Raw genomic sequence first — 11,344 nt, 5'->3', positions numbered from 1 at the left:
GATTGGAGGATTTCTAGTATAAGTAGTAATGGATTTTCTTGGGGGTTCTGGATCTCGAAAAGAATGATTACTCGAGGTATCTGAGATGGATGCATCTGAAATGGATGCATTATTCAGAATTCTATTATTTGTAGTAAACTGTATTTCAATATTTCCATCTGTGTATTCAATAATCTTATCTGGAATATTTTGAATAGGGTTTTGTGATGGTTGGTTTTCATTATGGATAGCCCATGTTTGAGGTAGAACAATATCTGACCATGATATTGTTTTTGGTATAATTGTATTTGATTTTTCCATATTAGTTTGGAAAAATATTGTTTGTCCTCTAGTATCTATTTGAAGTACATTTGGACATAATGTAGTCATTACTTTATAATATATTCTATAAACAATAGCTATATTTTGAGAACCTGTCATCATATCAAATCCTTGTGTTTTCAAATTTAGAGATAAAACATTTAAAATATTTGGGTCTGTTAGTGATACAGAATAATTTGGAAAACAATTGAAATATATTGGTCCACTACATAAACTAGATTCGACCATTCCTAATAACGAATCTGAAAATCGATTATGCCTAGTATCTCGTAGACAAACTAAGATAGAATTATTTAATCCTAATCGAGTCAAGGGTTTGACTGCTATTTGTATTAATCCTATATGTAAATATTTATAATTTCTATTTTTATGAACTTGTAATATTTTTTGCGATAATAATTGGAAATCTTCTTGGTTACTAGTGACAGAGAGAGTCTCTTCTACTGTTTTTATGGCATATCCGATTTTGAGGTCGAATGTACCTTTTTTGTAAATATTTGATATAGGAACCTTTGGTATGTTCCAATTTTGTATTTGGTTTTCAATATCATTAATAATGATTTCTTCTTTGTTTTTAATTCTTAGAGTTCTATTAGTTTTACTGGTTGTGGTATCTGTTAGATTCTTAATAAATTTCTCCATTATTAGGTTGCGGATAATGACAACTCAGGACGACCAAAAGTCCAGCGTTTTCCCTAAGCGGCTCTTCCTCGGCCTTGGCGGTACTTTGCATAAGACTTTTTCGTCTCGTGTCTTAACTCTCGGACCAACTTTCTCTAAGGGATTAATTTATTAAGTTTATTAAGATAGCAGAACTTGTAACACTATGAGATCTCTAAAACAGGGTTGGCTTTGATACCAATTTTGCCCAAAATCTACCCTAAGTAACAACGTGTCAGTATTACAGTAAATATGAAAAGATTGCTGAATTATAGGCTACTAACTGTTGAAGAATAGTGATGTAATATAAAAACATAAATAAAATGATTAAGATCGGAAGTACAGAAATATCAAATATGATCCACGATGCATGAGTATAATCGTAAATTTTAAATGTAAAGACAAATTTGAATTGCATAACTTACTGGTTACAGATACAGAGACTTGCAAATTTCTTCCACTCAGGAGGATAATAAGAGGGTAAAGAAGATAGATTACAATCACACATATTATATTTTTATCTAAAAGAAGTCATAGAAGTTACCGACTTTGATGATGTACAAATGTCAATGACTTGAATAAAATCTAACCTACTGTCTACAGAATGGAGAAGAAGGTAAGAAGGAGGAAGAGAAGAGATAGTATGAGAAGAGATAATATGGGAAGCTATGCTTGCTTTTCTTCTTGCTTGAAGAGGCTTGGTCTTTCCTTGAATGCAGTCTGCCTCGTCTTCTGGCCGAAGTGGTTATTTATAGGAGACTTCTGATGGGGAGTATGTGGTTGGCAGCAATTGCTTCGGGGTGAAGGAAATTCATGTGGCTCTTATGAGTTCCTTGAGGAGGAAGGAATCTGAAGATAAGGTTGCTGATGGCGAAGGTGGATACGTGGCGGAAGCAGGAAGGCTCTGGGCGTCGGTGATGGCGACCGGCGAATCTTTAGTACTGTGCGAGTGGTGCTTGTGAGTCATCTTGAGAGAGAAGGAGACAAGTCAGTGGCCTTGTATTTTGTCATATTCATGAATAGTACGGAAGGGGAATCTTTACTGTGCTTCTGGATGTGACATTAAACGAGTTGCTTCACTCTTTTACTATTGGGAGAGAATCGTGCACTATTTACTGTTTTGTCGTGGTCGGACGAAAGGCACCTTTGCTTATTACTCTGTTATCGTTTTATGCAGAAGGATAAAATGGAATCTTTAGTCATATCAATGCTGAAGGAGGGAATCGTACCATCGGATCGGGCTATTCAGTCTGTGGGCCTCTGGCTAAAATCTTCCAACAGGGGCTCACCAGCGAAAAGCTCCAATCTCCTGAGATAATACAAAAAATACAACATCTCAAAAGCTTTATTAAAAAAGAAATATGCAATGAATTACCAAATGCTTTTTGGCATAGAAAACAACATATTGTAGGGTTACCATATGAACCTAGTTTTAGTGAAACAAAAATACCAACAAAAGCTAGACCAATTCAGATGAATACCGAATTATTGCAAACATGTCAAATAGAAATAAATGACCTACTCCAAAAGAAATTAATACGTCCTAGTTCATCTCCTTGGAGTTGTTCTGCCTTTTTATGTCAATAAAAATGCTGAGCAGGAACGAGGAGTTCCTCGGTTAGTCATCAATTATAAACCTCTTAATAAAGTCTTAAAATGGATTAGATATCCCATTCCAAATAAAAAAGATTTACTTGATAGATTATTACATGCTGTAATCTTCTCCAAATTCGATTTAAAATCCCGGTTTTGGCAAATCCAGATATAAGAAGAAGATAAATATAAAACAGCCTTCAATGTCCCTTTCGGACAATATGAGTGGAACGCTATGCCTTTCGGCCTTAAAAATGCTCCATCTGAATTTCAAAAGATAATGAATGAGATCTTTAATCCCTTTTATAAATTTATGATTGTTTATATTGATGATGTTTTAGTCTTTTCTGAATCAATAGAACAACATTTTAAACATCTTCATACTTTTATTCACACAGTTAAAACAGCTGGATTAGTTGTTTCTGCTAAAAAGATAAATTTGTTCCAAACAAAAATAAGATTCCTAGGACATAATATTAATCAGGGAACAATCATTCCAATTGATCGATCAATACTTTTTGCTGATAAATTTCCTGATAAAATCTTAGATAAAACTGAATTACAACGATTTTTAGGATGTCTTAATTACATAAGTGATTTTTATCAAAATCTGGCTTTAGATGCTAAACCTTTATATGATCGGTTAAAAAAGAATCCTCCACCATGGACTAATATTCATACTTTAGCTGTACAGAAACTTAAGCTCAAAGCTAAAGAACTTCCATATTTAAATTTATCTGATCCAACAGCGTTTAAAATTATTGAATGCGATGCTTCTGAAATAGGGTTAGGAGGAATATTAAAACAATCAATTGCTTCTAAAGAACAATTAATACGTTTTACCTCTAAAGCGTGGAATCCTACCCAAAAGAATTATTCTACTGTCAAAAAAGAATTACTTGCTATTATTCATTGCGTATGTAAATTTCAAACTGATATTCTTAATCAACACTTTTTAATTCGCACTGACTGCAAGGCTGCCAAAGACATTATGCAAAAGGATGTCCAAAACCTTGTATCAAAACAAATATTTGCCCGATGGCAAGCTATCTTATCTGCTTTTGACTTTTCTATTGAACATCTTCATGGTTCTTCTAATTCTCTGCCTGACTTCTTAACCCGTGAATTTTTGCAGGGGGGACCATATACTACAACCTAAGGACAATACCATCTCATCTTACGGTTTTTCCTCCTACGGTTTGCAACTCTTTTTCTCAAATAAGAATAGCAATACAAATATGAATCCTCATTCTTCAGATCCCAAAGGAAAACATCCAATGGAGTTAGTCCCAAGCAATAGGTATGTGCCTCTTATGCCCATCCATTCCTCTCTCAACCTAACACCTATGTCACCCCTTCGATCCACTAATGTACCAGAATATCTTATACAGACTCCTCCGCAAAGTCCATCATCCACTCCAAGTCCGGCATTTTCCCCGGCATCATACCCACAAAAACAAACCTCAACCTCTGCCAAATCCATTTATATAGATACTGCTTTTTTACCAGAGGTAATCATTTCTGATGATCATGCTCAACTCGACCCATATAAAATAGCTCCCCTCTACCTTTCAAATCACATGAATTCATCTTATGGCATTAAAACCCGTGAATGGTATGAAGCCATTCTCATGGAAACTGGTTCCGTATCCATTGTTCACTTCTACCAAGGTACTACCAAATTATATGCATATTCGAAATTCCAAATCAAAAAATTGCTTTCTTACGAGGATTGGGGCTGTAATCCCCTCCAGGCAAAAAGGTTATTAAATCCAGAATTTCCATATAAATCTTATAAATATTCTGAATATATTGAGGCATGGCATAAAGTATTTGACTACCAAAATCCAAATAATACTCATTCCTGGTATATCCAATTCAAACTTCCTGTCTTAGAAAGATTCCCCAATTGGTTTCGCCACTGGTTTCTGATATGGGGATCTCAAACCCAAATATTGCCTGATGCTTTCCAGAATCTACAAACAAAATTTGCTCAACATAATACTTGCACCAACCTAGATGATTACCATCTCTACTTTATGGCAATATATCAAATCCCTTGGATTCTTAAATGGGAATACTCCATTTCTGAAAATAATACCAACAATTATGAATATATTCCCCAATTAGGCAAAACTGTGAAAGTCAAATGGTGGGACATTTTTAGTACTAATCCTACCACACTTCCTTTGAAAAGGATGCCTCCACAACCTGAAACCCTCAAACCAGTGTCAAATAATAAAGTCAGTCTTCCTACCTTTTCAGCTTACCTCAAAAAACTGAAGCAAACACATCCTAATGCTACATTTGAGGAAATAGAGCAAACACTACTCCATGTCTTTGCTCCTGATACAACCAGGCCAGCAACTTCAGAAGAAACAGTCCAATCCGGGAATCCCCTGTTGGAAGATTTTAGCCAGAGGCCCACAGACTGAATAGCCCGACCCGATGGTTCGATTCCCTCCTTCAGCATTGATATGACTAAAGATTCCATTTTATCCTTCTGCATAAAACGACAACAGAGTAATAAGCAAAGGTGCCTTTCGTCCGACCACGACAAGACAGTAAATAGTGCACGATTCTCTCCCAATAGTAAAAGAGTGAAGCAACTCGTTTAATGTCACATCCAGAAGCACAGTAAAGATTCCCCTTCCGTACTATTCATGAATATGACAAAATACAAGGCCACTGACTTGTCTCCTTCTCTCTCAAGATGACTCACAAGCACCACTTGCACAGTACTAAAGATTCGCCGGTCGCCATCACCGACGCCCAGAGCCTTCCTGCTTCCGCCACGTATCCACCTTCGCCATCAGCAACCTTATCTTCAGATTCCTTCCTCAAGGAACTCATAAGAGCAACATGAATTTCCTTCACCCCGATGCAATTGCTGCCAACCACATACTCCCCATCAGAAGTCTCCTATAAATAACCACTTCGGCCAGAAGACGAGGCAGACTGCATTCAAGGAAAGACCAAGCCTCTTCAAGCAAGAAGAAAAGCAAGCATAGCTTCTCATATTATCTCTTCTCATACTATCTCTTCTCTTCCTCCTTCTTACCTTCTTCTCCATTCTGTAGACAGTAGGTTAGATTTTATTCAAGTCATCGACGTTTGTACATCATCAAAGTCGGTAACTTCTATGACTTCTTTTAGATAAAAATATAATATGTGTGATTGTAATCTATCTTCGTTACCCTCTTATTATCCTCCTGAGTGGAAGAAATTTGCAAGTCTCTGTATCTGTAACCAGTAAGTTATGCAATTCAAATTTGTCTTTACATTTAAAATTTATGATTATACTCATGCGTCGTGGATCATATTTGATATTTCTGTACTTCCGATCTTAATCATTTTATTTATGTTTTTATATTACATCACTTTTCTTCAACAGTTAGTAGCCTATAATTCAGCAATCTTTTCATATTTACTGTAATACTGACACGTTGTTACTTAGGGTAGATTTTGGGCAAATTATATATATATATATATATATATATATATAGGGAAAACCGTACAAAACACCTACAGGTGATGTTTTACATTACTTCACCTACGGCTTTATCACTGTTCAAAGTTTTTCACATGGTCACAGATGTCTAATAGTGTTTGAATTTTAATATTTTTATTTACAAATCATAATAATATGAAATTTTGTAAGTGTGTTCACCGTAGTGAGATGTATATGAATAAAATATAAAACAAATAATATGAGTGATAAAAATTATGCAAAATGCCCTTATAAAGTTTCAAGGGTAATTTCAACATTTTATTTTATGACTATTATTTTTTTAATATTTTATTTTGGTAAGACTTGGTCATATGTACACACCCCCCAAATTTTACATAAATCTTATTAGTACCAAAATTATAAAAATTCAACTACAAAATGCATATAGGTGATGTTCTACAGCACTTCACCTAGACTTCATCACTGTTCAAAATTCATCACACAGTCACAGTTTTTGGTAGTATTTGAATTTTTATAATTTTTTTACTGATAAGATTTATCTAAAATTTGGGGCACATGTACATATGAACAAGTCTCACCAAAATAAAATATTAAAAAAATAACAGTCATAAAATAAAATGATGAAATTATCCCTAAAATTTTATAGGGGCATTTTTAATAATTTTTATCTATTATTTGTTTTATATTTTATTCATATGCATCTCAGTACGGTGCACACACTTACAAAATTTCAAATAATTATGATTTGTAAAAAATATTAAAATTCAAACACTATTTGACCTCTGTGACCGTGTGATAAACTTTGAACGGTGATCAAGCTGTAGGTGAAATACTGTACAACTTCACCTATAGACATTTTATAGTGTTTTCCATATATATATATATATATATATATATATATATATATATATATATATATATATATATATATATATATATATATATATATATATATATATATATATATATATATATATGTAGAGAAAGATTATATAAGGATGCAACCTTATAATGTAGAACTATGGATGCCCCTCAAAATTCAATCGAAAAAGGTAGTTGTAATGTTGAAAAACCATTTGATTGATCATCTCGACATCGAGATCTATGACTATGAAAAATAAAAAGATTTTAAATTTCAAAAATAGTTTGTTTTACATCATATTATCTACACTGTCCATTTTCAAAATTTTCATATGTTTATATATCTATTTGATTTTAACCATTTCTGAAATTTATAGTTTTATAATAGATATAAAAATAGATTTCGAGATAATCCTGAGAAGATTTTACATCAAAATTATGTACCATGATAAAATTTGAAGGTGCACCTTACCTCTACACCTACGGATGCATCCGTATGCCAACTACATCCATATACATATATAGAAAAAGCTGAGATTAGCTCACTAGCTCATATGAATATATGAGCCCAATGACCCATATTGAATTTGATCATCAAGGATATCTTGTAGTATTTAAATTTTTTTTTTCTACAAATCTAAATCACTTGAAATTTTAGGTGTGTGTTCTTCTCATCAAGGCTCATCTAATAAAAATATAAAAAAAGTTATTCGCGAAAACAAAATAATCAAAATACCCCCCAAAACATTTTGAGGGTATTTTGGTCAATTTATTTCGTGTAAAATATTTTTTTGATATTTTCCAAAGATTCATCTATTTTTGATGAACACACTCTTAAAATTTCAAATGATTTGAATTTATAAAAAAATAAATAAGATTCAAAAACTACCAGACATCCTTCAGCCCAAATTCAATCTACGCCATTGGGCTCATATGTTTATATGAGTTTGTGGGTTAATCCCATTTTTTTTCTTATATATATATATATATATATATATATATATATATATATATATGGGAAAAATTTATATAGAGCCGAGGCTCTAAACAATCAAATTTGAGCCTACCTAAAAACTTTCGCTAGAAGAGGTTGTTTTGATGCCTAAATATCTTCAAATTGGTCATTTAGACATCAAGATGCATGGACATGAGAAAAAATTGGATTTTAAGTTTTGAAAATAGTGTATTTTGTAACGCAATTTTGGACCGTCAATTTTCAATATTTTCAAGTTTTCATAAATCTATCGATCTACACTATTTTTGAAGATTTTAATTTTATAAATAAATATGAAATATATTTTAAATTTATCACAAAGATTTCCAATAATGAAACCACATTTCTCGATACTATTTGAAGGTAGGCTCTAATTTGATCGTTTAGAGCCTAGGCTCTATACAAACCACACCCAATATATATATATATATATATATATATATATATATATATATATATATATATATATGGGTATACCTTATGACAGCTGACCAGCTATAATGAATAGTATATAGGTGGAATGAGAGCCGTTAGATCTTCGTCATGCGCTTTAGAATGCACATCACTATTTGTATTTTAGTTTTTTTTAATATAAATCTGATTAATATGAAATTCTGAGTGTATATACCTAACACTATTTTGCACCATTTAAAAATATAAAAAAATATTTTCAATAATTTAAATGACTAAAATACCCCCATCAGTTTTAAGGGGTATTTCGATCATTTTATATTTTGGTAAATATTTTTTATATATTTTTATTTGTGCGCCCCATTTTTTATTATATATGTTAAAATTTCATTATGATTCGATTTATAAAAAAATAATTAAAATTAAAATAGTGATATGCATTCTGAACCGCATGATAAAGATCTAATGGCTCCCATTCCACCTATATTACTTTTCATTATAACTGGCCAGCTATTGTTAGCTTTTTCCTATATATATATATATATATATATATATATATATATATATATATATATATATATATATATATATATATATATATATATATATATATATATATATATAGATATATATATGGTTATGTTAGGGTGCTCACGCTATCGAATAATTTATCATTGTACTCAACAAATATTGAACATATATATACCCTTGCTTTGTACATGGAGCAATTTTTTAGTAAGGGTATTTTTGGTCATTAAGACGGGTGGGATGTCACCCACAGAATGTGACGTCACTTACATTGAATATTAAATGCCATTAGTATAATCCATGTGGGTGATGTTACACCTCTCATAATGACTAAAAATACCCTTATCAAAAAAATGTTTATGTACAAAACAAGGGTATTGAAGTGTCTAAAATTGTTGAGTACAAATATATATAGCTATTCGATGTGAAATTTGACAACTTGGGTTTGCCACAAAGTTTGAAAAAATTTCTTTTGAACTTTAAGCTTAATCAACGAGATTAATGTAACCACTCAATTGCTCATCCAATTGTCAAGATTAATTGTGACCACCTTGTACCAAAGCTAAATGGTCTCATTAAATTTCTTTTAAACTTTGAGCTTGGTTAATGAAATAAATATAGCGACTCAATTTTACATCCATTTGTAAATATTAATTGTGACTACCTTGTACCAAAGGTGAATTGTCTCATTATATACTTTATATATTATATATATGGAAAAAGATTTCCTAAGTTACTAGCTGTAATGAATAGTTATAGACACTCTAGTTTTAAAATTGGCAAATTATGTGATATTCTTAAACCCCTAGGGCCACATTATCCCAGTAAACCCACGAACCAAAATCCATCAGAGCGCTGATCCCTATCATGTGATCTAGAACCCTGCAAGACCATTGTTTTAGTAATAATCAAGTAAACATAGCAAAACAACTTATTTTTACCTGATTTTTGGTAGGCAATATCATAAAAATGTAACTACTAATTTTGGTAAGATTTGGGCTCCCTTTGACCCCCAAAATAAAAATTTGACTGACAAATCTGCTTGAAATATATCTATTATAGTATGATTTGACCCTTTATATAAGCACATTTTGTGACCCATTGAGGGTTGGACTTGGTTAACGCATAGGCCAGGAAAACTGAGAGCCAGAGAGCAACCTTAGATCTAGCAAAGCAACGTTAATCCCTAATCGTCCCTTGAAACCAACTTTTAGCGTAAATCAGTAAAACTTTAGCTCAACTAAGCTAAAGTTTGGTCAAGTTTGAAGAGAGAACAATAGAAGACATATGTACATAGCCGTGGTTCTGATACGGGTGAGGCCTCGAAGCCTCGAGTGTCCCAGGCCAACTGGCCTGGCCAGGTATTTTCCTCATCATCATCTTTTCTTTTATTTTTCAATTATTTGATTAGATCTAGGATTTTATTCTTATTTCATTCAATATTTTATGCTTTTGGATTTCCCATCCTCTTTTCCTTTATTTTTTTAGTTATTTTGTTATATTATTTTTATTTCATTCAATCTTTCGTGTTTTTTGGATCGATACTAGCTTTGCCACTGCTATGAGAGCGGATCTATTTATGTTTTAGTAGATCTGGCCTAAGATCACAATTTGACTTTCCCACTCTCTATCACTCTTTTAAATAATCAGTCATTGATTCGGATCGAAGGAATCTTCATCTGAAAATCTCTCCGATTTGCTTCGTAAACAATAGTATAAACTTCTAGCTCCCAGCCGTCAAATCTTCATCGGTTGGTGCAAAATTCATATAAATATCTAAATTTTAATCTTTTGTTCCCCTAAAAATCAGATCATAATGAAGTTTTGGACGTGTGTACTAAACAATAGGGCGCATAATAAAAAAATAAAAAAAATCCTAATATATAAAATGAGTTAAATACCCCTACAAATGACTGTGTAATTTGGTAATTTTAAATTATTGAAAGTAATTGTTTTATAAGTTTATTTGGTACGCAATAGTATTAGGTATAGACACCCAAAATTTTATCTTAATCTGATTTATGGAAAAATGATTAAACTTAAAAGAGTGATGCGAATTTTGAACCACGTGATGAATGTTGGGAGCTAGTAGCTTATACTATTCATTATAGCTAGTAGCTTAGGAAATATTATATATATATATATATATAGACACACACACGCATATTGGGAGTGATTTCATGCAATGGTTCTATTTTAATTTAATGAACTAATCTTTAAAAAACATGTTAGGCTCATTTGTTTGATCCCAGTTTTTAAATATATACTCATTTCATACTAACGAACAATGGCATAAAAGCAAACTCTGAAAACACACTTTAGAAATTTTATTTTAACCCAATTAATATAGGCCATCTATTTTAGTTAAATACTTAGATCTAGGCATTAGATAAATTTTTTTCCTTTCCAAAATTTTTAGATAACTTTATTATCATTATATTAACAATATTAAAAAAGAAGAAATCAATTTTGAGTTTGTGAAAGCCTAGATTTTGAAATTCACC

Source organism: Amborella trichopoda, chromosome 9, assembly GCF_054954075.1.
Source record: "Amborella trichopoda isolate Santa Cruz 75 chromosome 9, AtrichopodaSantaCruz75HAP2 v2.0, whole genome shotgun sequence".
Taxonomy (NCBI): Eukaryota; Viridiplantae; Streptophyta; class Magnoliopsida; order Amborellales; family Amborellaceae; genus Amborella; species Amborella trichopoda.
Note: the sequence above shows the minus strand (reverse complement) of the source record.